Source organism: Phodopus roborovskii, unplaced genomic scaffold, assembly GCF_943737965.1.
Source record: "Phodopus roborovskii unplaced genomic scaffold, PHOROB, whole genome shotgun sequence".
Taxonomy (NCBI): Eukaryota; Metazoa; Chordata; class Mammalia; order Rodentia; family Cricetidae; genus Phodopus; species Phodopus roborovskii.
Genome location: NW_026126602.1, coordinates 10232619 through 10255654, shown reverse-complemented (window position 1 = coordinate 10255654; position 23036 = coordinate 10232619).

The following is a 23036-nucleotide window of genomic DNA, read 5'->3' as shown; positions in this document are numbered from 1 at the left end:
GGGAGGAGAGGAAAGCACGTGGGACTAGGAAGATTGAGTCAGGGTGGGAATAGAGGACAGGAACAGAGAAAGAGAGAGGGAGAGAACATAAAAAAGAGAATACTGAACTAAAGAAAGGTCTAGAGACCTACAAGACTGACTCAAACTAACAATTTGAGCAACCATGGAAAAGCTACCATAAATGTCCTTCCCTGATAGTGAGATCAACAACTAACTTATCCACCACCATGGATCCCCATAACTAAACACTGAGTCAAGCTAGATTCCAGATGCAGAGAGAGAGGACAAGACCAGGTTGCAGAAACACATGGAGACAGCTAACCTGAACAAGGAGGAGCTAATTGATCCCCCAGACTGACAGCTTGGAATCCAGCATGGGATGGACTCAGACCACCTGAATATGGGTCTCAGCTAGAAGGACTGAGCAGTCTAAGGCACTTCAGACAGTGGAACCAAGATGTATTCCTGGTGCAAAAAAGGATCTTGTGGATACATCCCCCATGGAGCGATACTCCCTTAACCTAGATACAGGAGAGAAGTCCTAGTCCCTACTTCAAATGACCTGATAGATTTACATGACCCCACATGAATAGCATAGCTCTACATGTGGAATGGGGGTGGGGGGATGGGAGGGGAGGGTGGTAAGGGTGCATGTGAGGAGAGACAGAGGGTAAGAGGGAGGGAGAGGGGGAAGAGGGGAAGGGAGGGAGATAGAACTGGGATAGACATGTAAAATAAAAAAGAAAAGTAAAAAGAGAATACAATTTTTAATGAGGTCCCAGAGAATATTTTAGAGGCACCTACGAAATATTTTCTGCTAATTACTGAATGCTGTAGGTGTAATATTCTGCCTGGACAGCCAGCTCCCAAATAACCACACAGAGAATTATTATTACGTATAAATGTTTGACCTATAGCTTAGGCTTGTTTTTAAATAGCTCTTACCTCTTAAACTTAGCCATATTTCTTATTTACCCTCTTTTAGCATAGTATATTTATCTTGGTTCTGCCTGAGTCTCCTGGTAAATCTACCATTCTTCATCCTAGCATTCTCTCAGTCTAGCTCTCCTGACTAACCTCTTCCTGCCTAGCTATTGGTCTGTTAGCTCTTTATTAAACCAATTAGAGCAACACATCTCACAGTGTACAAAAGGATTATTCCACAGGAACATGCAAACAAAATAACTCAATATCACAGGGCCTGACTTCAGCTCCTAAATTTGACTGGAAGTGACCCCAATTCATGTCTCTGACACCAAAAAGATCACATGCAAGACTCATATTCAGTGATCCCTTTGATTTGAGATTGAACATATGAATGTGTTACTTTTCTGTTTTTACCCAAAGTGATGCTTTCAAAATAATCCAGTTTTTACTTAGGTCTTTCAAATATGTAAAAGCTATCTATAGATCATAGTAATTGAGCTAAAATTTTTGTTTCCATCTCAACCATTTTGTTTTCAATTGTGGTATGTCCTGAAGGATATGAAATATAAGCTAAGTGAAAAATGGAAAATATAGTTGTTCTTCAATAACATGTCCAACATTTCTAAAAATTGTCAATTTCACTCTAAATTATGCAGGTAACACTGCAAGACTTTTGGAGAAATAGAGCACATAGGGAACTAACACTCATAAAATCCATCAGTGGCAGATGGATGAAGAGGAAGAAGAATATGAAGAGTGATTGGGGAATATGTGTTTCCTGTGATTTTAAGTGACTGTGGTTAGCTAGTGTAACGAGTAAGGTTTTTCCTCCTGCTGCTGTTCTTGTCCCGCTGCCGCGCCAGCCTCAAATAATACACAGGGACTCTGTATTTGATATAATGCTGTTGGCCGGTTATTTGTTTCTTATCGGCTAGCTCTGTCTTAAATATTAACCCATTTCTGTTAATCTACGTGTTTCCACGTGCTTTCATCGTACCAGGGAATGGGGCTTGCGTTCTGGTCTCCCCAGTCTCTCCATGCTGACTCCTCCTTCCTCTTCCTCGAATCTTCCTTCTCTCCTAGTCCCTCCTCTCTTGCTTTCCTATTGGCCAACAGTGCTTTATTCATTAACCAGTATAAGAAACATATTTGCAGAATGACATCTCCCATCAAGCTAGTACAATTTCCAGCTTTCACTTAGTATTTTTTTGTGCTTGTAGTTCTGCACAAACACAAAACTCTTATGTTCACATTGTTTCTTAATGTCTCATTCCATCCATGAATAACATCCAAGAGTAATAATTCAGACAGTAACTGTTTACAGCTCAAGGATGACAGCTCTCAGGGCTGATCAGAGTTTCTCTTTAACTCTGATTTAGCACATCAAACTAAAGACACATCTGTATAACCTTAGACATTCTGCTTTAATATTTAGTAAAATACAGAAGCATCAAGTCTGTAGTATACTTGAGAAAGAAGCTAAGTGCTATCACATCATCATAATCATTAATAATAATAATAATAAATACATTTCAAAACTACTGCTAGGAAAAGTCTTTCTTGATTATTTTTTTCATCTCCATTAAATTGCCTAGTACCTGGCTTACAGTAAGTGCACAATGGCACTTGATAATTATGGGAGGGGTGTGTGCACCAGAACAGCAGTTGTAGTAGACTTCCTAAGACCCCCATTCTATGGCAGAATCAATAAACTTGAAAAAAATTAGTTGAAAGAGGGAAGAAGGTAGCAAAAGAGACTTGATAGCAATGTCTTTTCACCGTGACCCCTAACTATAAATATCACTAAATATTTGAGCACAGACTCTAATCTACCATTTCACCAGAGGAAGGAGTAGGGGGCATGCAATCAAAAGACATTTGGCAGAGCTCAAGAAAAACTACTGGGGAAATGACAGGCTATAAAATATCAGGCCCAGGAAGCCCTTTAACTGCTTGAGTTCTGTAGCAGGGATTTATGGCCTAAAGTTTTCTACTTTTGCAAAAGTTAAATTTTGCCTATGCTAATTTCCTTTCCAAGTTTTATCAGAGTCTTAAGAAACAGGGAAGCTTATCTGCCTTGGGGGAAGGGGTTTAAGAAGTATTATGACAGCTTTTGTCCTAGAAGTGAAGAAAGATTGGCTTAGCCAAGGTGTGTTATGTGAGTGTTATATGAAGGTTGCCAACTGAAATAAGACATAGAAGGTGCATGCTCAAATGTGTCTTTCAAGAAACACCTATTAGTCTGTTAACTAAGCTGTTTTCCTTCACTGCAGCTCATATTATCTCACCTCCTTACTTCTGTTTATAAAAATACTTCAAAATATCACATTTTACATGCATATTATCATGTAATAAGTGGCCAATTTTAAGTTCTAAGGCCTATGTAAAATTATAAGACTGTCAATTGAATTGCACATATTTGGAGGATATTGTTAATTACTATTTTGTTGAGAATCTAACCTTTAATGGCTGAGCCATCTCTCTAGCCCAGTTAATTACTATTTTAGACAGATATCAAAATCTATTATAAACTTCCAGAGAAATTAACAGTGAAATCAATAAGCTAGAAGTCATAAGTATTCATCAATCACCAATTCATAATATTCATGTGGCATTTATTTATTTATTTTTTAACTCTTTCTGGGTCTATTTTATTTAGTCTATTTGTTGTTAGAACTTTGTGATTTTTAATCTTGATTTAATTTGTTATTTGAGAATTTTATACATGACACAATATAATTTTATCATATTAATTTCTTTTACCTCCAACACTTCCCAGACTTTCCATGTCTTGAATGCAGGTTGGATTGTTTTCTTTCTTTTATATTTTTTCTTTTTTTTTAATAACCAAGTCCATTTAAATGAAAACAAACATTTATAGACAATATTTAGGAATTTGGGTGTCATTCTTTCCAAACTACTTCCTGCTGGTAAGGAGCGCTGTCATGGGGGATTTGAAGAAGATGCAGAAATCCTGGCTGTAATCTGCAAGGCTGCTTTGTCCAGCTGTTTTGACTGCAGGATCACCGGGTACTCTGTTTCAGGTGGTCTGGCTTGATCAAACCACATTAGTCTGGAAGGAATCCACATCTTTTCATTTTCTCTAGCCAATGGCTGGCAGAAGAGCATGGGCATTTATTTATAAAAGAAAGTATTAAACGCAGTTATGACTTTATATTTTAAGAAGCTAAAAGAGAAGCTTAAGAGCTATTTTTATTTCAATGACCAAAATAATTAATAAGACCAGAAAGTACAGGTGACAAGGGACACCCTAAAACATATTGGTCTATTTCTAATATGGACTGGTACAATGAACAACAAAGACATGAACTAGAAGACATTCTATTAGTACCCTGCCAGAAAGGGCACAATCTAGCCCAGCTTTTAAATGGCACAGCAAGACTTGGAGTGGAACTCAGTGGGAGAGCATTTCCCTAGTATGTATGAGGACCTGAGTTTCATCTTTAGAACTATAAAAAAAGAAACATTAAATTTTAAGGAACTGACAACATTCACTCAATTATTCAACAGAAACATCAAGGAATCTAATATACTTGCCTGTTTTCAGTGAGAAACATACATGACATATCCTCTACTTCCAAGAATTTATGAACCGGCTAGAAGCAAAGAATATCAATCACACAATAGCTAAATATAAAACAATAACTCAATAGACATCACAAGAGCAATGTATTGCTATTTACAAATTGTTTGCATAATCACAATCTTTCTCTTTCTTGGGGGCAGGTGTATATAAAATCCAATTATTTTTATAGTTAACTCAATGTCAAGTGCTGTATTATTAGGCTTGCAGTACAATATAAATATTAACTTATTACAAAACAAGATTCAGAACACAGCCAGACTCAGCAACACAAATAATTCAATAAAAGGAAAGGAATTCTTCATCTCAGAGTCATAAAAACCCTACAAGGGATTCATATTTCTTTTGGCAAGATGAAGTTTCAGAAGGCTTAAACAGGCAAGTATAAAATTGATTCTGAATATGACAATAAATATTTTAATGAAATGATTAAGTACTAATCACTGAGAAAATGGATGATTCAGTATTCCTTTAGCTTTGTCTCAGAACTTGGCTGTATGTGGCCTACAAGGAAGGCTGATCACAGCTGACATGTTCATTCAGGTTGATCTCTCCAGCCCTGCCTGCTGCTCTCCTAGTATTTTCCATCTATGAGTTGGCTTCTCCTTCCTGCACTTTTCTTGTCAAAATTCCACACCTACTCTAAAGCTCTCCTAAGGGATCACTAATCAACCACTTTCACTTGTTACACCAGGAGATCCATTCACTAGCTGTCCCACCACCATCATCAATGCTCACCACATTAGATCACATTTTTGTTGGAACATTCCTGTTAGGGGACCTCCACATTGACTTGGTTCTTCTCCAGTCTCAGTGCCTCCTTTGCTCCTTCTTTGTCTTTCCCTACTCCTCATGTTGACTGCTCCAGAGCTCAGTGTCTGTCCTCCTTTCTACCTCTGCTCACTCCTCAGATGACCTTATACCTGCCTATAGTTCACAATATCATTTTTGTATCTCCACCTGAGAAGGAATATGACCTGCTTAAAACTTTCTCCTGAGCTCCAGTTTGGAGTAACTTCCTAGCAATCTGCTTCTCTCCCTGTAATGCCCATGGAATGTATTAAACCCAAGGTATCCAAACAAAAATATCTCACAGAGAGGCTTCTTCAACTTCACTGATGACAACTGTGTCACTTCCATCCTTCCATTTCCAGAACAGATTTCTGGGTAGATTTCACCTCACCACTCTCCAAATCAAGACTGTTTTTACTTTAAATATGTGAGGACTCAGGTAATTTGTTACTTTCCTTGACATGATTCTCAACCAAGTCACCATTAATTTTCATCTGGATTAATACAGTCCCCCCCAAAGAAGGTTCCATGCCCTATCTTTGCTGTCCTAAAACACAACTGAACAGCTAGAAGGGGGCTTCAGACATCAATCCCGCATGTCATCCTTCTGTTCAAAACTGTGAAATGACTCCATATTTCACTGAAAACCGTAAATTCCTCCAAAATCCCAAGATGAAATCAAGTGCCAAGGTAGTTTCTCTGGCTCCATTTCTCACCACTCCTCTTGTCCCTCATTGGGATGCTAAATGTGTCCTCCTTTTAGGTTCATACTTCATACCATCAATTAATCTTCCTACTAAACATAGTATAATGTTTTTTAAGTAAACTTGTACTGTCATCCAATCTCCTTTTTATCCCTTTAATTCATTTGCCCACAGTTCTGTTATCTAACATGGTTTAACTTTCATTTGTGTTTTTATTGCCTTTTCTTTCAGAAGATCTTTGTTTTGTTCACTCACATACCCCAATATTGTGTAGCACAAGACTATATTTAATAAATACTTGAGAAAATCATGAATAATGAACATTAACCAAGGCCTTTCAACCATCCTTGATTCTTCACTCTCCTTCCAGCAAATCAGTTGAGCAGAAACAATTTTGTCATTCCTGGTTCTAGGATGTATCTAAATTTCAATTGCTTAACTGTGAAACAGCCACCATCATCTATACCAGGTACCCAGAGAGAGCATCAACCTTCTCTTTGGCTTCCCCATATTGTTGTTTTCTGTTACAGAATACCTTCCAAAAAACAAAGGAACTTGGGATCAATATCATATCCTCCTTGGAAGCTTATGTGTCTCATCCTGTGTAGAACCAAATCCAAATCCTTCCCAGATTTGATGGGAGATGTCATTCTGTAAATATGTTTCTCTTATTGGTTAATGAATAAAGCACTGTTGGCCAATAGGAAAGCAAGATAGGTGGGACTAGGAGACAAGGAGTATTCTGGAAGAGGTAGGGAGGATCCAAGATGGAGGGCTACAGGGTAGAATGCCAGCACCTCTCTCCAGTAAGATAAGACCACGTGGAAGTACTTAGATTGATAGAAATGGGTTAATATTTAAGACAGAGCTAGCCAATAAGAAACTAGTAACAGACCTACAGAATTATATCTAATACAGCATATCTGAGTGTAATTTGGGGCTGGCACAGTGGTGGGACCAGACAGCTGGTGGGAAAACATACTCATAACACAGTTTATGGGGCTTCTTGAGGGTTTGAATCCTATCTGCAATAAAGTCACTTCTGCCTTCTCTTGTTTCACTTGCTGAGTTCTCTCTGGCAACACTGACATTCTAGAAGTTCCTCAAACCAGGCAACTTTAGTCCTGTATCAAAGCCTTTAAACTTCTTTCTTATTCTCATGCATTTTAGGGATTTCCAGATAATCCATAGCTTTGTTCTTCTTTCACTGAATCTTTTCCTCAGATTACTATCTCAGTCTTTGCTGACCCCAACCCTTCCTTCTCTCCATGTTCCTCTTCTCTCTTGCTTTGCTCTTCTTCATATTATGGAGATTATATGAAAACATAGTGTTACATGTTTGTTTATTAATTCTCTCCTCCCAAACATAGCCATTGTTCATGTGGAACTTTCTTCTAATGACTGATCTAACCCTGCTACCTGGAAGAGTCCTGACATAGCATATGCTCTCGATAAATAGATCTAAATAAATGAGAGAATGAAATATGAAGAGCTTCATCTTAATGCCTTATGATAATGAAAAAATACATTGAAATGTATTACCATTTGTTGTATTAATAAATACAAAACTCTATTCAGTACATTCAATGTCAATCATCAGAGTAATTTTGAGGCCACTCACATAATCCCTACTGGATTCCAAATTTTACACAGGCTAATCAGATATAGTTTAAGGCATAAAGTTTGTTAATTATTATTATGAAAATACATAATCTCTTTTTAAATATAGCAACTCTAATCACTTCTACCCATCCACTGCCTTGTGTAGAAGTTCTACAGTGCAAGTTAATTTCTGAAGTTTGAGCCAATAATGCTCAGACCAAGGCTTTGTTTAAGATTAGAGCCACAACGCATAGTCACTCAACTATGATCCCATCTCTAAATGTCCAACCAAAAGAATTCCTCCAAAGTTTTCCCATTAAAGATTATTTTTCTCACAGGTAATGCTTCGGTATGTATTTGTGACTGTAGGAGACAGACCCATCCCTAAACACTAAGATCTTATTTATGAAGCTTTTATGTGTCTTATTTCCTGTAAATGTATCATTCATCTACCTAGGTCACAGCCAAGGGGAAAATATCACAGTGATAGCAACAGGGAAGCATGAGAAAAGATATGTACTGACACACCGACAGGTTATGTTGTTTTGGTCCTGCTTTGTGTTTGGATTTGGACAGTGTTTTCATTAATGCCCATGTGTGGTAGAACTACACTGAATTCTGTGAATTCGTTCTCTCAGGCTCTGTCTAAGTAAGAGCCATGTGGAAATAATTATAATGTGTATTATACATACACGAATTGTCTTATTATCAGAGCATAGAGACATCTTTGAGAGTTGGCTAAAATCTCCACAGTGGCATATGCAGTAATCCCTGTACTCTTTGCTAACTATTTGAGCAAACAGAACATTGTTTATTTAGATCTTGTGGCCCCCTATGTGCATTCTTGGGATGAGGTTGTAGGTCTTCTGTTTGCTATGATGAATGGCCACAACAAGACATCCAGGGTCTGCATGAAAGAGGCTACAAAATAATACTTGATATCTTTTTTTCCAGGAATCTCTGGCCTGTGTCCAGTGGCCGCCCTAGTTCCATGGGACATATCATGATGACCTTTGCTTTTCCTGGCCTCATCCCTTTATATGACAACTGAACAATTCTAACATCATTCTATAACTTTTGGAAGGAGTGTTTATTTGGGGATTAAAGAGACTTTAAAATCATGTGTTCCCTCATAAAATGATCGTTCACACAGCTGGGCCTAAAAAGTCCCAGGTTGTCTCTGTTCCTCTGTCAGCATTTGTAAATACCAATCCCTATGCCCAGTTAAAACTGTGAAAAGAATGCTGAATCTTGTTTTATTTTGTTTCCCTTTAACAGCATCCTAAAGAACACCAGAGTTTTCAGAATCACAAAGAGTACTGGATGGATAAACATAAGGATTCTCTGGTCTATCTCTCTTCTTGGGGCTGTATCATTTCTTAATGAACACAGAATGATAATTATATATTAAAATGTTATAATTAAACCTGTCACTTTAAAAGATATCTTTAAAATGAATACATATATGAATGGATAGATACATAGGTGGGCTGGTAGAGAGATTGATAGATGATAGGTAGATAGATTGATAGTAGATAGATAGATAGATAAAACCTGTTGGAAACTGAAAATGGTCACATCCAAACTATTTAACCCATGTGATTGTTTTATAGCTTGGGTCTTTGAGATAGTCATGAATATCCATAAAAGAAAAGTTTAAAAAAAAACTCCTCATGTAAAGAAAGTTAGTGAACAGCATATTTAATCAAGATGAGGATGCTATTTTGTCTTCAGTTAGTGTTAATATTTCACATTAAGTTCATCATGGGCTTGGTAGATGGCTCGGTGGTAAAGCTCTCCAGGAAAGCATGAGGACATGAGTTCTAATCCCAAGAACACATGCAAAACTGAACATGATACCAAGCATCTATAATCCCAGTGCTTCTATACCAAGATAGGAGGGAGAGGCAAGAGAATCCTTCAAAGCATTCACAGGAGCATGGGTGATGTACACAGTGGCTGGGAAAGTATTTCCAACAAGGTCAAAGATAAACACCAACACTCAAGGCTGACTTCTGACTTTCAAATATATTCTTTGCTGTTATGTGGGATCCATCTACATGATCATATACCCACCACAGAGAGGGAGGCGGGTGCAGTCAGGCAGGCAGACAGACAGATGGAAAGCCAGACAGGAAGACAGAGGCAAAACAAAAAGACTTTTTAAAATATTCATTATGAAAGCTATGTTTGTGAATAGATTCACAATTCAATTTTTGAGATGGGAACATGTGTGTAAAATGGATAACATTCATATCCTTTGGATAAGGTTTCCTCGAGCCATTTCAAGCAGAATATGCAAACAAATGAGAACTTTAGAACAAAAATATCAAGAAGGTTATAAGATGGTTGGTTTGTGGATATAGAATTCTTCTAATGAACCTTCCAATTTATTTCTCAAATACACTACTTCATTATTTTGAGGAATTTCAAATTTTAATAAGAATGTTTTAAAGCTATCAACATAGAGATACACAGATAAATTATTCTTTTGTTTTAATCTAGATAAGAAACAATTTTTTAGCTTTAGTATTTCCATTTGAATAATAGTTTGTGTTTTAGGAATTAAATAGGGAAAGAAAAGTTAATTAAGCTATGTGTTTAGAAGTAAGGATAGTTCAATCTTAAAGTATATTTAATGATGTCCAAGGTTTCAGAAGTTATAATGTATTTCAAACTAGTTCTTTAAATTTCATTTTTTTCTTCTTTCCTAAATATAATATTCAAAAACTATAGTTTTTACAAAGCTCAATACTTTTCTTTTCTGTGTCACATCTATATAAAAATATAGGCGATAAAAATAAATCAATCAATAAATGGGCAAATGAATTTAAAAGATAATTCACAAAAGAAGAAATGCTAGTGGTCATGAAAATGTTCACCATCACTAACCATCAGAGAAATGCAAATCAAACTTTATTGAAATCTAATCTCACCTCAGAGCAGAATGGCTATCATCAAGAAAAGAAATAATAAATGCTGCTAGAATGTGGGATAGGAGTGGCTGGGATACTTTCATTCACTGTAAGAGGAAGTAGAAATTAGAGTAACCACTATGGAAATCAATTTAAAGTTTCTCTAAAGAAGCTAAAACTAGAAGTATCACATGACTCAGCTATACTATCCCTGGGTGTGTGCCTCAAGAAGGAATCTAAGTTTGTATACTACAGAGGTAGTGGCACTTATTATTCATTGTGCTGCAATTCACAATGGCTCAGACGTGGAATCAGCATGGTGTCCATCAACAAAGGAATAGGTAAAGAAAATCTGGCCTGTACACAACAGGCTAAATAAAAATGAAAATTATGTCATAGAAAAAAATAAGTAGAATGATTAATGATCACTTAGAAAGAGGTCAATGGAGGAAATCAGTTGGATGTAAGAAGAAAAAAAAAAAAACAAGGGGAACATGGTGGTGAATATGAGCAAAGTAGATGGCATAAATGGCACTGTAAATCCTTTGTTTTAAAAACAAATAGCTGTTAAGGTTTTACAGATGTTATGAGAATTATACTGTACAAACAGAATTTTGTAAGCTTTGTGTTAACTGAGAGCAACTTACTACTCAAAATTCTTCAAAAAAAATTGACTCCATTCTACTCTATGTTAGAGGATTCTATAAATTCACAGGGTATATACATGTCTGTGATATACAACCGTTCTTCACCCATATTGGTTGTTTCTGGTCATGTCATTGACCTACAAATGCTTACTAGACTTCCCATTAGGGCAACAGAACCACAGAATTCTCCCCACATTGTCTCCCCCCCTCTACCTTTTTTACAAAACAATGATTCACACTAAACAATTGGGTGTGGAATTTTTTTGCTGGACATTTGAAAACAATAGAGGCAGTAATGATGGCCCTAATAATGCTTTTTTTTCTCTATGTGCATACAGGCATATATGTGAATGCATAAATAGTAATATAAAATGTATGCACATGGACACTCCTATACTCAACACACACAAACACATGTGTGCATGCACAGACTCACACATACACATGCATGCATGCACACACACTCATATACACACATGTGCACACTCACACACACACATGACTTGAAATTAGGCTAACAGTCTCCCACAGCATGCACACATAATTTTTATTTTGTCTTATATTTAACTAAGGAAGTGGTTTGCGTATTTCACAAATAAAATCCACCAAAAAAAAAAAAAAAAAAAAAAAACACTTACTGAGAGGCTCTGCCTCATCCTGAATCCCAAATCTCATGCATGCTACCCACCTATCAAATGTGACTATAAATTGTCTGTATAATCATTTCAAAATTTATATAAGTAAATACATCTATACACTTGTAACACATGTTTTTTGGTGTGGTACTAAATGTCAAACCCTGAGTCTTATTCACTCAAGGCAAGAACTGATCTATATCCCCAGGAAATGTTTGTTTTGTTGTTGCTGTTGCTTTTGTGTTTAGATATAGGATGTCATCATGTAGTTCAGGCTGGACTTGGAGCTAGATAATCTGCCTTACCTCTTTACTGTTGGGATTACAGGCACAAACCAACATGCCAGATGCCAGACTATAATATACTTTCTTAAACAAACAGTATCATAGGATAGTCACTTTTCACATCTTGCTGCTTTTATTTAGTAATCTATTCTGGATAACTGTCTCTACCCTTTCCTGCTGATGCAATGCTCCAATATATAGACGCACTGTTGATTTTCAACCAATCTCCTGCTATTGGATAGTTTCCAGACACATTGAAAAGAACATAGGTAATTTCCAATCTCCTGTTATTAAAAACACTTCTGTGATGAGTAATCTTTTATATTTTCCATTTTGCACATACACAGTCATATTTGTAGGATAAATTACCAAAAGTGGAATTGCTAGGTCGAGTGATAAATGCATTTGTAATTTAAATAGATGCAACCAAGTTCTCTCTAATGCCAGCATTGCCTTGCACATCAATAGGTGCATTTGAGGGCCTGTTTTTTCACAATTCAGGAAAGAGTGTGTGTTGTAAAACTTTGGGAATTAGTCATCTCAGTCACAATGCATAGATTTTAAGTGCAATTTTAATTTACATACTTCTAATGAAATATTCATCTGCAATACAGAAATACAATTCTGGCAGAATATGATATTGAATAGATACAAATGAAGCTGCACAGAAGGAAGAATGATTACATATAGTCCATAGAAGATACAGAGGTAATTAAAAGTGAACTGGGACTAGAGACAGGAAAATGAAAATCATAGGATATTATTCTTGATCTTTGGGGAGTAGTGCTCATTTTTATTTTCCTTTGATTAGGCAACTTAGCCATTTCCAATGTAAAGAAGTAGACAAAGTAAGAATTATTGGGGTTGGAGAGTTGGTTCAATGGTTAAGACCATGTAATACTTTTACAGAGGACTTTGGTTCAACATCCGCTACCCATGTGGTGACCCACAGCTGCCTGTAACTGGGGTTTCAGGTTATATGATACTCTCTTCTGGCCTCTAGAGTGCTCCTCTACACATGTGGTGCCAACAAGCTTAAATGAAACACATATACAAATCAAATAAATAATAGATGATAGATAGATAGATAGATAGATAGATAGATAGATAGATAGATAGATGTGTCTTTGTGTGGCTTGGGTACCAAGTAATTGTAGCCTCATAAAAAGTGTTTGGCAATAACCCTTCAGATAGATAGATAGATGATAGGTAGATAGAAATACTTTTTAAAGAATCATTTCTAAGATCTGGTTTGAACAATTTGAATGATAATATGTCTTACTATAATGGAGAAAGTAGAATTAAAGCAGATTTAGTGAAAGGGAGAAAATCAAAGAAGTATGCATACTCTAGAAGACATCAGATAGGTGATTTGGAGTAACTGGGATTGTCAGTATATATGTAATACTTAAAGACAAGGGGCTCGATATAAGATAAAGAACAGAAAGCCCACAATCTAGCCAAACCGAACATCAATTTTTGAATGTAAGGCAGAATGATAACCACGGGCAAAGCAAAATCCTAAAAATACCATCTCACAGGACACCAAAACACTGTCCTAATCAAGTAATGATCACTGTGACTCATGTTGCTGAGAGCTCAAAAAAAAAAAAAAGATGAGGATGATGAGGACATATGTCAACAATGTTGGGTGACTTAAAATTATTGATACTGGTAAGAACAATTTTTGTGGATGATGAGCAGAATAAACATTCTATATAAAGAGAAAAGCAATGAAAGGGAGGTGAAGGAAAGTCAAGATATAAATTTATTTGAAAAGTTGGCTGTGGATGGACAGAATCAGAGAACCATCAGTTAATTGTGGAAAGAGCTGATCTAAGTTTTATATGCCACTGATGCAAAGGCCTCTTCATTAGAAGGTTAATGTGCTTTCCAAATTTCTTCTTTGGCTTCAACTAACAGGAATTTGTCTCTCATTTTTTTATCCTACTAAGGCCAGTAGGCAACAAACTTCATAGTATAGTATAGTATAGTATAGTATAGTATAGTATAGTATAGTATAGTATAGTATAGTTGCTCAGGAACAGTCCATCCAAAGATTCTTGTGTTAAAGGCATCTTCCCCATTTGACACTATTGAAAGGTTATAGATTAAAAAAAGACACTAACTTCTACTATTCACCAATGGATTGAACCATTGAGTTCATACTTGTGGACTAGCTGGAGGTTAGAGGAGGTGTTTGGAAATGGGTCACTGGAGATGTGCTTTGAGTGTACATCTTGTCACTTGGACCCTCATCTCTAATGTCTGCTCCCTTGCTTCCAGGAACTGAACAGTGTTTATAATCCATGCCCTTCTACCATGGTATTTCTGCCTCACCGCCAACCTAAAAGAATTGTTATCATCTTACAGTGAATTGAAGCTTCTGGAATCATGATTCAGAACAAAATTTGTCCTTTGCAGTTGCTTATATAAGATATAAAACACAACCAGTGAGTTGTGGCACACACCTTTAACCCTGGCACTGGTGATGCAGAAGCATGCAGATCTCTGTGAGTTTAAGTGGAGCCTGGTCTACAGAACTAGTTCCAGGACAGCCAGGACTACACAAAGAAACACTGTGTCAAAAAACAAACAAACAGACAAACAAACAAAATCCAAAACACTGGCTAACATAATTCATGGTCTGACCTGATTTTTGTAGTCAGTGAGCTTTTGTATTTTACCTTTAATATGTCATATAAAAATAATGCTATCATTGACTCCTTAGAGCAGCGGTGAATTAAGACATTTGCACAAAGTTAACGTAATAATACTAAAAGATAGGACCAATTATGTTTTCCAATCTCATAAGTGAAGTGAATGAGTCTAAGTTTACTCTTCATCTGATATTTAAAAAAAAAATCAGTTATTCCAGAACCTCAGTGTAAACACAATATTGTTATTCATTTAAATTGTGTGTGTGTGTGTGTGTGTGTGTGTGTGTGTGTGTGTGTATTCTAGTCAGAATACTATATAGGGTAATAATATTTATTTTTTATTTTATGTGTATGGGTGTGTTGTTTGCATGCATATCTGTGCATTACATGCACACAGTGCCCATGGAGGCCAAAAGAAGATGTCAGATCCTCTCTAACTGGAGTTATAGATAGCTGTGAGCTACTATGTAGGTGGTAGGAAATAAACCCAAGCCCTCCAGATGAGCAATTAGTGCTCTTATCTCCTGATCCATCTTTTAGCCCCAATAATATTTTTAGAGATTAATTTTAATTTTAACTATATGTACATGTGTGTACCTTTGTATGGTTATGTGCACAATTGAATGCAGGTGTCTAAAGAAGCACCAGAAGTCCTGGAGTTGGAGTTACAGGAAAGTATGAGCCACCTGATGAAGATATGTGCACTTAACTACTGAATCATATCTCCAAACCAATAACACCTTTTTTAAAAAATGAAAAAATTGGAACCTAGAGTTTCAGTCTATGCATCTCCCTTTCCATTTGTTTTTGTCTCCTCCTGTCCCTTAGGGTAACCCTGATAAGTTTCCATGGAAGTCTAGATTTATCATACAGTGGGCCAGGCAGTGAATTTCATTTCTGATGCCTGGCTCAAGTAATAACATTTAATATATTGATTTATATTTCACAATCACATCCAATTTAGCATGAATCTCTTCTCATCCAAATGTCTTGTTTTTGTATTTATAATTATTAGTGGCTGCCTTCATTGAACTAGTAAGGACATGTCTCTAAATACATACTGGTATCTTTGACATTTTCAGTACAACTTTGCAGAAACAGTTATAGCAGCATGTTTCTTGGAACCAGTAATTTGCTTTTCTACTAAGCACAGTACAACAAAGGCTGTAAATATCACTTTCCATCAGAATATCTGAGCATCAAGCATTTTCCCTGGTATTGTAATGACCACTTTGTGTCATTACAATCAGCATTTTCTAATTCAAAATCCGAAAACATTAAGGGTTTTGTTAAACATTGTGTTATTAGTTGAAAGTGTTGACAACTTAATATGAAATGAGTTTCAGAAAAAAAATAAGTCAATTAGCACAAGATCATCAGCAGAAAATATTACTTTAAATATTCAGTTACCCAAAAGAAGAAAAATAGCATCTAGAAATAGAAAAATGCATGATCTATCTTTATTTCTAATCTTATCCTCAGCCACACCCAATAAATGGCTGAAGAATCATTTACCCATGTGTTCTTAGTAACTCTCTGACAGGTGACTGCCTGGGGGTTGTCACATAAACATGAATCTGGGGAATTTGCTGCATGTATGGTCAAACAAATTGATTGAAACAGGGAAGGAAAGCATCCAGGCAAATAATTATAAAGTTTATTCCACTGCCTTAAGTACCTTGACTGATTCAGAAAAAGTTGAGCTTTTGCCAAAAGTGTCCCTAGAATAATTGCAAGTTTCCACCATGCTTGAGTGATTAGGCATGGGGTCAGACAAGGGTGAACTTCACTGGGGGCACAATGAAACCCAGGGCCTGTGGCTTTGATTTAAAGGCACTATATGAGCTAAGGTTCTTATTTATTTTTAATTGTATTTATGGGAGAGGGCACATGTCCATGTGTATATAGAGGCACATGTATTTCAGGGTATAACTCAATCTCAAGTATCATTCATCAGGTGCTATCCATTTTGTTTTATGAAACAGTTTTCTATTGGCCTGAGGTTCACCAAGTGAGATGGCCAGCATACCCTGGTGATCTGCCTGTCTGCACTTTTCCAGTGCTAGGATACCAAGCTTGTGCCACCATGCCCACACTTTACCATAGGTACTAGGAATAGAACTAGGTGTTCCTGTTTGCACAGCATACACTATCTAATTGAGTACCTCCCCAGACCCTAGCTCAGATTTTATCAAACATTATTTTTTTCAGTCAAGGTCATGAGTAACTGACCAGACACTTACCAAGGGCACAAAAGTGCTTCTCCATCTTTGTGCCATGTCATTGAATTAGTGAAACCTGTTTTGGCTTCTTTTCAATCTAAGGGCACTATTCATCTGTAGGGAAGACTGCTAATTTCATGTGTCTATTTTTATCATTATCCTGAACACCCGTAAGTATGCTGGTTAGTGTCTAACTTCCTGATAGTCTTTCCCCTGAATGTTAATATTTGAAGACTGGAGAGAGTTCTTATGCAATTTAATATAATTTCAGAAGAATGGGCACTTTTTCCCTGAGGTCTCAAAGGAGATATCACCATATATGGCAAGAAACAACCCAATTATCAAAGGCTAATGAATAAATTCTGTCAGGGAACCATAATTGATACAGCATTCACTGCTTCACATACAACTATTGCTATTATTTTCTCAGTGTTTTGAAGAAGGGAAGGATGCTCAAGTCACCATAGACCAACACGAACTTTATAAAGCCAAGTGTTAACCCACATATAACACTCTCAAAAATCTTTAAAATGCTTGTTTTAATTATGTCTATTCCTTAAGATTTCAGGAAAGATTGTTTTGGCTTTATTTTATATTAATTCTATTCATTTGTCAGATTTCATATTATTTATACAATAGTATATTTATTTATCTAAACACAGCCTGCTTGAGTATGTGGTATTGTAAACTAGGAGTTCTATTCCTCCATGGAAAGGAAACATTGCCTCATATCTCACATATGAAAACAATATATTAAGGCTCATGTAAAACTCATACACACTATCTCTGATTCTGTGATCTGTGGGTGGCCTCATATGACAGACGTTGAACATGGCTCAGTATATTTCTTCCATCTGTGCTCTGTGATCTTCAGATGAATGGTTTTACATGGTGTAGACCATGAGCATGACTCAGTATGTTTGTCCTCATCTGTGCTCTGTGATCTGCACATGGATGGCTTCATGTGGTACAGACAAGGAGCATAGCTAGTATGTTTGTCTTCATCATGCTTCACTTAGGTCAACTCTCCAGTGAGTTCTCCTGACAGCCTGTGAAGTATCACACCAAGCCCTGTCAGTCCATTTTAAAGGGTACTGCGGGGGAATAGAATGACAGATAGCAAAAATTGAAGTCACAGAATTCAAGATGCTAATTTCAAAGTCAATGCTGATAAGGAACAAAAGTCTCCCCTCATCACTAGAACCATTCTTGACACCAGAAATAGGCCTATACTAATAGTGCTTAGTGTATACAAACAGAAATGTTCCTGTGAACTGTGTCTTGCCCTTTCTTCCTTCCTCCCTTTCTTCCTTCTTCCCACTCCCTTCCATCCCTCCCTTCTTCCTTCCTAACCATATTCTCCTTCCTTTCTCCCTTCCTTCCTTTTTTCCTTCCTTCCATCCTTCATTACTTTCTTTTTTCCTTCCTTCCCTCCTCTGCCTTAGAGTTTGAATTGTTGGTGATGACCAAAATGAAGTTTGGGAGGAAAAGGTTTATTCAATTTACAGTTTGATATCACAGTTCATCACCAAAGAAAGTCAGGATAGTGACTCAAGCAGGGCAGGAACCTGGAGCAAGGAGCTGATACAGAAGCCATGGAGGGATGCTGATTATTGGATTGCTCCTAAATTTTTGCTCAAACTATTTTCTCATAGAACCCAAGATCACCAGATTAGGGCTGTCACCACTCACAGTGGGCTGGAACCTTCCCCATGAACACTAATTAAGAGAATGCCCCCACAAGTTTCCCTACAGCCAGATCGTATGAAGACATTTTCCTAAGTGAGGTTCCTGCTTCTCAGATAATTCTAGCTTATGTAAGATGACTTAAGACTAGTCAGTACACCTCCCTTAATCATTACCCTTCTATTTTCTCCCACTTTTCTATAGTTATCTCTCCTTTCAAACATTAATCAAGCTTTTGGTATAAATCAGTTAATATTTGGTATATACTAATTGGTTGGGAATATTTAAAAAATTATTTTGTAAGTGAATTCCAGCAAAAATACAAAACCTTGGCCTTCTCCAAAGCAGAAAACAAATCTTAGATCTTTGTTATGGAAAATGAACACATCAATGAACATAGGACTCCTTCATTCATACATACATAACATACACACACACAAAGTTAATTGGGAAGTGTATGTAGGAAGGTATCTGCTGAACACAAGGTGATAATCTTGTGAGATATATATATATATATATATATATATATATATATATATATATATATATATATAGTCACTCTGACAAGTACCTAAGAGAAACAACTTAATGGAAGAAAGATTTACTTGGGCTTAAGGTTTTAGTTCATGACCAACTGCTTTTAAGCTGAAACATCACGGAGGGAGGGCAGGGCAAAGGAAACATATTTACATCATGGCAGTCAGAAAGCAAAGAATAACAAAAAGGATCAAGGGCCAAATATACCCCTCAAATGTACCACCTAGCAATCCTCTCCACCTAGTTCCCACTCTCTGTCTCCTCTCAATTGTCCACTCAAAGAATCATCAATAAAAGAAATCATTAGCAGGTCCAAATCCTCATCATGTGATCTCTCTGAAATTGCCTCAATGAAATGGCACCACAGAGGTTTGCCTTGCTAATGTTGAGTTAACAAGGTTAACCAAGACACACAGCTTGACAGAGTTTGCAGCCTTGAAATTTCTTGTTCTTCTATTTTCTTCCCCTTACCAAATTCTGGCTAATACTGCAGATTAACATTTGCTCATTGAAGACAACAGATATATCTTCCTTCTAAAATGTTATCAGTGCTCTAGATTTCCAAAAGGAGATCCAGGACTTGACCTAGAAATGGTGTGTGTGAGCAAAAGAGGAGCTATCATTAGCCATGAGAGCTCAGGAATATTCTGCCAAATATCACCATTTGTATTTTTATTTGCCTTCTATACAAAACTGTTCTGCTAATAGAAATTAATTCAAAATTTGTGACTCTGAACACAAAATATAATAAAGATTTTCCTAACTTATATATTGATTGCTGGAGTTTTTCAATAATGGGATGATTTCAAAATGATTTGAGGGTCATGCACCATTCTCTGCCTTTATACTCCACTTCAGGAAGTTCACTTAAATCATGTGTCCAGGTGGTTGGTGAATTGAAAAATACCAATGTGAGAAAATTCTCTCCCCTCAAGACTTCTCTGATTTCACAGAAACACGTGGAGATAGCTGACCTGAACAAGGAGGAGCTAACGGGGCCCCAGACTCATAACTGGGAATCCAGCATGGGACTGACTCAGACCCCCTGAACATGGGTCTCAGCTAGAAGGCCTGAGCAGTCTAAGGGACCTTGAACAGTGGAACCAGGATGTATCCCTGGTGCACAAAAGGACTTTGGGAGCACATCCCCCATGGAGGGATACTCCCTTAACCTAGAGATAGGACAGAAGTCCTAGTCCCTACTCCAAATGACTTGACAGATTTAGATGACTCCTCCTGGAGGGCATCACCCTCCATGTGGAGTGGGAGGGGATGGGGCCAGAGGGCGGTCGGGGTGTATGTGAGGGTGGGAGGGAGAGAAAGAGGGAGGGAGGAAGAGGTAACTGAGATAGATATGTAAAATAAAAATAAAAAATAAATTAATATAAAAAAAAGACTTCTCTGATTTCACATTTATCTTTTTGAATTTTCCTATTTTGACTAAGGATCTTCATGGCAATCTCTGAATTTTTGGTCATGGGCTTCTGAGCAAAGCCCTGTAATGATGAACAGCAGAGGTAATTTCTCAGTAGTAATTTCCTTTGCATTGTTACAATATGGATAATGAAAGGTCCATCTCTCCTTAGAGCAATCCCAGACTCCAAGAAATGAGTCGAGGACAAACACCACAAGGCACAATGGATCTCTCTCTCACAGAGAGAGGGTGGGGAGTGACCTTCTTCAGTGTCCTCTTCCTTATCTTGCCCACAGAATTTCCGGTGTTCCCAAGCAACAAAAATCACAGCAGCCTTGAACTACAAGTAAACTTAGGCCTTGAATTTACCTTCAACCAACAAGACCTGATGAGGTGCACAAAATGTATAAAAAGAGTTTTGCAAGTACAAAAACAAAAAAAAAGAAAGAAAGAAAGAAAGAACGAAATCACTTGGTCCTTATATTGTTATATTAATGTTGTTTTTATCAATCTTTTTTCCTTGTCTCTCTAACCCTTTTCTGCTGGAAGGAGACTTCCATAAAAAGCACAACTATTAAAGTAGTCATATACTATGGCAAGTTTTCCTAAAGCCTAGTTGTCCAGCTTGCCACCAGGATGAAGAAATGAAGAATTTACAGTTATGATGAGCACCAGTGACCAAGTCTGAGTAGCTCCCAGACTCGGCTTCATCCTGTTGTCTGTCTCCTCCAGGACACCACTGGGTGCCTTGGAGTACCATTTAGGTGTCTGATGTCATGAACAAGTGGATAAAAAATGAGGTGTGGTATGATCACATTTTAAAATATCCTATTTTTTTTATTTTAGGAGACAGAAAATAGTCTAAGCAGAGACATAATTTTTGGTCTTGATGAATTGTCACACTATCATAAAGCATGAAGTTTTATTATACACACTGAAGACATGTTACAAACAAATCTTGGCGCTGTTCAGATTTGAAAAATAAATGTTGGATTTGCAATTAGAATCCAGTCTAGCAATCACTGTCTTCCCTAGTTTAGTTAAACAACACTACAAGTCCCAGCACCTTCATTTGTAAAATGGAAACAATACTAGTAAGTACATCTCAGCATTGCTTTGTGTTTTCCATAAACCCGCAAAACAATTTTAAAAGAGTGAATAATAAAAAGTAAATCCTCAAAACTATTAGTTTCATATGAAAACAAAAAACAAAAAAACATCGATCAATAAAATAGCCTGTGAGTGATAGCAAGGAGAAAAGTAGTTGGGTCAATAAAGATGAACACCAGATATTTAAAATCTGGATCAAAATAACCCAAAGGGAAATAAACTTCTTAAAAGCATTCACAGAGGAACTATAAACTAAAACTACATTGAAGAAATGTGTAAGTGTCTGGGTGACAACCACAGAGAAGGTTGCATGCTCAGAGAGTGAAGTTTAGTAGCAAAATGTGTGTTTTTTTTTTTTTTTTCTGGACAGTGCTGAGCCTGGTCCATAGGCACTACATCACAACTATTTCCTCAGTATCTCTCTCATTTGGTGATACTCGGGCTATAAAACAATGAACAAAAACAATGTCCAAGAAGAGGGGACAGCCATCAGTGAAGTTGTGACCCAGATGGCTTTTTCATTATCAGGTTATGGCAAAGTAATATGGGTGGAAAATAACATGACTTAAGGAATCATAGGAAAATGGAAATTCCTGAGGGTAGGGTACACATGGTATCTGGGAAAGAGAGATGCATCTAGCATCTAGAAACACGAATAATATAGAGTAGGAGCTGAATTGACAGCTCAATAGCTATGGACATTTGCTGCTCTTACAGAGGGTGCTAGGGTTCAGTTCCTATTATCTACATGGCATATTACACCTGTTTGCAACTCCAGCTCTAGGACATCCAAAACAATTTTCTAACCTTCACGAACACCAGGCAAGCATGTAATGCACTTACATACATGCAATTAAAACACTCAGACACATGAAATAATAAAATCATTTAAAAAATAATATCTTAAAAAAAAGAATGTAGAGTTCTTAGCTTTGGAGACTGCATAGAAGGAAAGGAAGGCTGTGGATTAGCTACAACAATGAATGTCATGTGAAAGGAAGGGCTTGTCTTAACTAAAAGGCCAACATGGCCAAGAAAAAGAAAGAAGGTTAGAGATAGGGATAAAAGAATCAATTACACAATTTACTGCTTCCGACTGATGTGAAGGTACTAGAGTTTAAATATAAAATGCCTCCTAAGGACTTAAATTGTGAATATTCATTCCCCCAGATGGTGATGCTGTTTTGGAATAGTCTGAAATCTTTAGGGGATGGAAATTAAATGGAGGAAGTAGGTTACAGATGAGGAATCTTGGGGATATCATACACCTGGCTGTTTCCTCTCATATCTGCTTCTT